Below are 5,831 nucleotides of genomic sequence, written 5' to 3'. Positions count from 1 at the left end.
GCATCACCAAGATCTAAACCTGGATCTCTTTCTCTCCTTCCTTGATGCTGATTCTCGTTCTTGTTGATTGGATTCTACACAATCTTCCACACTATGATTGAGATACCACTTGATGTATGTGGGCACTACTCTATCACTAGGGTATTTCAAAATTGAAGAGAGAAAAAGAGAAGAAGAGGGCGGCGGCTATATAGAAAGAATAGGAGGCTCAGGTTTTTCTCTGAAAGGAATAAGATGCATGTCATTATTTCCTAAGCCATCACTATCTATTTATAGTAAGCCATCTAGGTTTAGGTTAGAATTATTGGGTATTAAAATAATGAAAAAATCAATGATAAAAGCTTATAAGAGTGGCCGGCCATATTAGTGGATAATGGGCATCACTTTTGCAATTTGCTGTTTTATCATTTCTGCATCTCATTTTCTCAAAAATGCCAATTTTTTAATTTAACCATTTAAATGCCAATTCCAATTATTTAATAACTAAAAATTAATTATTAAATAATATTGTCATTTAATATATTTATTAGTTAGACATATAAAGTCTCTTAATTAATAAATAAAACCTAGAATCTCTTTTCTTCACAGTTTTGCCCTTACTTAGTGAAAATTCATAGAGTAAACATAGTCTAACTTTAGAATTATAATTGATTAATCAAAATCAATTAACTGAGTCTTACAAGCAGTACGGTCTCAACTAGTATGGGGACCATGGGTCTATATAACCGAGCTTCCAATAAGCCGAACCGAATTTTACCAAGTAAATTCCCTAACTTATTAATTCCTTATTGAATCCACACTTACAACTTGGAATTGCACTCTCAGTCATATAGAACGCTCTATATATTCCACGATATAGATACGCTATTAATTATCCATTGTTATAATCCTAATTTGATCAATGACCCTCTAATAGATGATATACATTCAATAGGGACTAAACACTACTACAAATTAGGCTTTTAGTGACACTATATAGTGACACGCATAAAAGTGTGGGTCACTAAAAAATTAAAAGTAGTTTTTAGTGACACACAACATTTGATTCTAAATGTTCAGTGTTTATTACGCAGAATGTGTGTCACTAAAAATATGGAGTGTCACTAAATACTAAAACCCAAAATTTATAATTTTATAAAAATAAAAAAACTATGGCCTTTAGTGACATGCCAAGCGTGTGAGAAAAAGTATTTACCCACACGTTGTGCGCGTTGCTAAAGCCATGTGAGAACACATGGCTTTAGCGACGCGCAAAACGTGTGGGTAAACATGTTTGCTCACACGCTTGGCGTGTCACCATATACCCTTTTATTTTAATAAAAAAATAAAATATATAATATCAGTCCTATCATCTTCCCCAGCCCCCTCATACGCGATACCCACTCCACTCCAGAGACCACAGCCCCCTGGGATCGAATACCCACTCCATGGCGATTATCCCCTAAAATTTGCGTCGATCTTCTCCATCTGTCGGTCTCCATTCTTCACTCCGGCTAGGTAAGTTATCTTTCTCACTTTGACAATTTGTTTAATTATTATTTAGCATTTCTGAAATTTAAGGGTTTGTAGATTTTCCTAAAATTAAATTTTGATCATCATCTTCCAATTGGACAAAATTTTCTTCTCAAACAATCATTTTCTCTATTTCATTGAAGTTTTTAGTCTCGCTCACTTTTGATTTGCTTTTGATTGTTGTATATCTAGATAGTACTTTAATGTACATTGTTGCTTTGCGTAGGAGAGTTTTGATATTTCACTTTGTTCTCATGTTATTTCTATCTATATTTGCAATTAGGTTGGAAACTATAGTCGATAAACGAATTCCTCTTCACTACTTCTATCGAACCATTGATCATCTTGTCAGACAAGTTTGCGTTTCATTTTGTTTCTATATTTATTTAGTGTTAGGTTTTCGATATTTGATTCTTATGAATTAATTCTTAGCAAATTACGAATTTTTTTTTCTTTTTTTTTCGTACTCACACAACTCTCAATGATCATTGCTGGAGCTGTTTGTGAGTTGCTTAGATCGAGAATATTAATTAATGGAAGAATGAATAAAGTGCCATCTCAACAGATGATGCATATAGACAAGAGTAGAGAAACCTTGTTTTTCACCTTCAGTAGTAGGGTCAATTTATAATAGCACGTGGGTTGGTTATATGATATAAGAAAGGTGTTTTTGATCCCATTAGGTATGTTAGTATGTATGACTACGACAAAAAATATGCATGATATTAGTAGATTCTTTGTATAGTGTTTGTTTTACTATGTCTTATCTTTGTATGTACTGATCTTGTAAGAAAAAACCAGAGCCATTATTATGAATTTTAACTTTTATATTATTTTGGTCCATATATACATAGTACTGAAACCAAAATGTGTTCAAAATCTTGACGATTAATATGTTGAACAAGAAAGTATTAGATATGTGAGTGTACTTAAAATTGCCATATTTTTACTAACTGTTTTTGGAGTTTTTGTGAATGCAGAATGACAAACTAACATTTAACAAAGAGAGCAACATTAGAAAAACATGCCAGAAGCATCAAATTTGTGTGGATGACTTGCTACATGAAAGACCAGTTCGATGTAGAATAGAGAGCCTCAAGAGCTAGGCTTGTCAAAGACATAATCAATGCTAAAACTGACAGTTAACGACAAGCACTAAAACTATCATGGCCTTCCGAGAAGGTTGTTCCAAGATGTTAAGGTTTGTTTCTACTCAGATCATTTTGGACAATATGAAAATGTAAATATTCTTTTAAAAAAGTTAGATTCCATTTTGACAACCATTGTTTCAGCAACTACTACTGAAATGGTAGATGTGAATCATGGTATTTCTTATGCTCTTAAATAGGGACTTGATACAGGTGTAATGGTTTGCTATGCTCTCATTTATATTTATTGAAAGAGTGGTTTGCTCTGTCTCTGCCTCTTTCTCTCTTCATTTTTATTTAGGCTCTCGGATATTAATTTATTAAACTTGTGCAGATTTTTACTCTTTAGATTTTTATGCAGGACATGAAGTACATACATGCTGCTGAAAAAAATTAGGTGGACTGAGATTTCTAAACTTATAATTGTCTTGATATTGAGTTCCTACCAAGAACTAATATGGTAACAAATTAAGGGTTTATTATGAAATGGAGAGTTCTATTGTGCTTTAATTGTTTTTTTTTTTTTGTTTCAATTTCGTTTCAAATTCTCTCTCATGTGTATGTTCTTTATTTTATTTTTCTTGCAGATTTAGTGATTGGAAGTAGTAAAGTAAAGGATAGTCCCTTGCTCATTCTTCAAAGGTATACTATTATATTGCCCTTTAAAAGATGAGTTACTTTATAATATTATAAAGATATTAATTGTCATAACAAAAAACAAGGTCCAAACTTATGATTTGTTGTCATGAGAAATAATTCATGTAATTAGATAGACTTTACCTTTAGAAGCAATGTTGAGTTCTTGTGCTAAGTTACCTGGAATATTCAAAATTATTGTTTCTAGTTATAGCACTTTCTCTATGTTCAAGTTTTGCAGCATATGATGAGTGATCTCATTACTTGCATTTTGATATTAATCCACAGTGAAGTAGGTTTTGATATTAATTGTGTGTTGCGGTGATAACGGAAGGTTTTTAACTTGTGTGCCTTAGTGAAGTAGGTTTTGCAAAAATTTGATTGTATTGCGGTGGTATAGGAATGAAAAGTTATTGTGTGTTTGTTGAATTGTTTGAATTATTTATTTGCTATAACATTGGCATATCAAACTTACTACAAGGCAATAAGGAAAGAAATTCCACCGAAGCTAAAAGTTTGACGCCCGACTGTACGTATTCTTTATTTTAAATTTCAATTATATTTTATTAAGATTTTTATTAATTTAAAGAAAAATCTTTAATGTCCACATCAACCGAAAGACACCGAATGTGGATATTATGTAATGAAGATGATGAAAGATTTACTTTAAGCTTCGAACCGGAAACAATACTTTTTGGTCGAGGTACATAATATATACAAACTATATAAATATGTCATATATTATTATTATTATTATTATTATTATTATTATTATTATTATTATTATTATTATTATTATTGAGAATGCATATGATGATAACTTTAATTAATATATTATTTATTCTTAAATTTTGTAGTTAAGAGAGATGCAAAGTATACAGAAGAAGAAATTGATAAAGTGAAAGAGCATTGGACAAGTGAGATGTTATCGGTTTCAAACTTACCGACATTAGATGTTTTTTGTTTTAATAGACCAATGGGCAAGTGAGATGTTATCGATTATTCAAACTTATCGACATTAGTTTTTTTTAATAGACCAATAGTTATTATATAATTTTATAGATATGGATTTATTGGTATAATGAACTAATATGTAATATTTATTAGTTTTGTTGATGTGAATTATTATAATGGTCTACTTTATAAATTTTACATTTAGTTAATTAAAATTATTATTGTTATATTTAATTGTATACGTATATAATTAATATAAATTATTATTTATAATATATAAAATTTAAATTAAAACAATTAATTATTATATTTTTTAGAAAAATATTTAATATAGTGACTTTTGGTGTGTCACTATATCTCTAAAAATATTAATAAAAAAGAAAAAGAATAAGAAAAATAGGATATAGTGACACTTCATGTGTGTGGCTGTTACTTTTTCAATCTGACAAAACCTGACACTATACGCCTATAGTGACGCGCTGAAAATGAATGCAAAAGGTTTTAGTGACACGTGTGGAGTGTCACTAAAAACTGCCTTTCCAGTCAGCCTCATTAGTGACGCGCATTGAAGTGTCACTATACACTTTTAGAGTTACTCAATGTGCGTCACTAAAACCCAATTTTCTAGTAGTGAAAATATCGTTACACCTTCAATGTATTTTATCCTTAAAACACTTAGCTCCGTATAAATGATATTTTAGCGAAGTAAAATGAGATCTCAACCATTTATCTCTGTTTAGCCAAGCTCGAAGGATATCATCGTTTCACTTCTAAATTCCTATAGAAGTTATAGACTCCATATTTATGGCGCTCCCACTCAATTATACTATCATGTTTCCAAAATGTACGTATCACCCTGACTGTCAAAAGTAGGCTTAACTAACAAATCAAAAAACATGCATAATACTCTTGAGATCGAACCTAACCATATCAGGATTAAGATCATTTGATCTAGGATCAACAGGTGATATTGAAGTGAATAGATATCACGGTAAATTTTAATATATTTAATCAAAGTTCAATATCGGTCCCTTCCGATGTATACTCCATACATCCGATACTGGTAAACTTTGCCAATGCCCTAGAAAGGACATAACACTTATCCAAGGTTTAAGAATACCTATCGCTGATTATCATGCCAGTCTAAATCCAGTGAACTGACAAATAAGGGAATAAACTTTCGCTCATATAATCAAGATTATATTCCACTGTGCTGACAACACTATAATCATTAACAAATTCACATTTTCTGGACTTAAATAGAATTCATACATTATATGTATATATAATCATGAAATAAATCGTGTGAACCATGCAACATAAAATGTTATTTCTGATCTTTATTAACTAAATCTGATTATATTGAAATGAGTTTTATTTAGGGCACAAAACCCAACAGATTATCCATTGTTACAATCCTAATAGTCAAGGATCCTCTATAAATGATCTACAATGAATATGGGTAAATTTACCGTTCTACCCTTCAATGTATTTTATCCTTAAAAAACTTAGAAACCTATAAATGATACTTCAGTAAACTAATATAATTGCTGAAATGAGTCCTCAATCATTTATCTCTAT

General features: G+C 30.6%; 1 long non-coding RNA gene across 2 annotated transcripts; it reads left to right on the top strand.

The window, feature by feature from the left end:
- Positions 1 to 1,331: 1,331 nt before the first annotated feature.
- On the top strand, positions 1,332 to 4,434 carry LOC115721906 (uncharacterized). Of its 2 annotated transcripts, none has more exons than XR_009688411.1 (5): positions 1,332 to 1,497; positions 2,493 to 2,713; positions 3,022 to 3,057; positions 3,248 to 3,999; positions 4,154 to 4,434. It is a non-coding gene; the product is annotated as an uncharacterized LOC115721906 (long non-coding RNA). The 2 variants fall into 2 exon arrangements; XR_009688410.1 differs by having other exon boundaries at positions 3,022 to 3,120.
- Positions 4,435 to 5,831: the final 1,397 nt, after the last annotated feature.

This window comes from Cannabis sativa, chromosome 6, assembly GCF_029168945.1.
Source record: "Cannabis sativa cultivar Pink pepper isolate KNU-18-1 chromosome 6, ASM2916894v1, whole genome shotgun sequence".
Taxonomy (NCBI): Eukaryota; Viridiplantae; Streptophyta; class Magnoliopsida; order Rosales; family Cannabaceae; genus Cannabis; species Cannabis sativa.
Note: the sequence above shows the minus strand (reverse complement) of the source record. Positions and strands in the feature narration are given on the sequence as shown.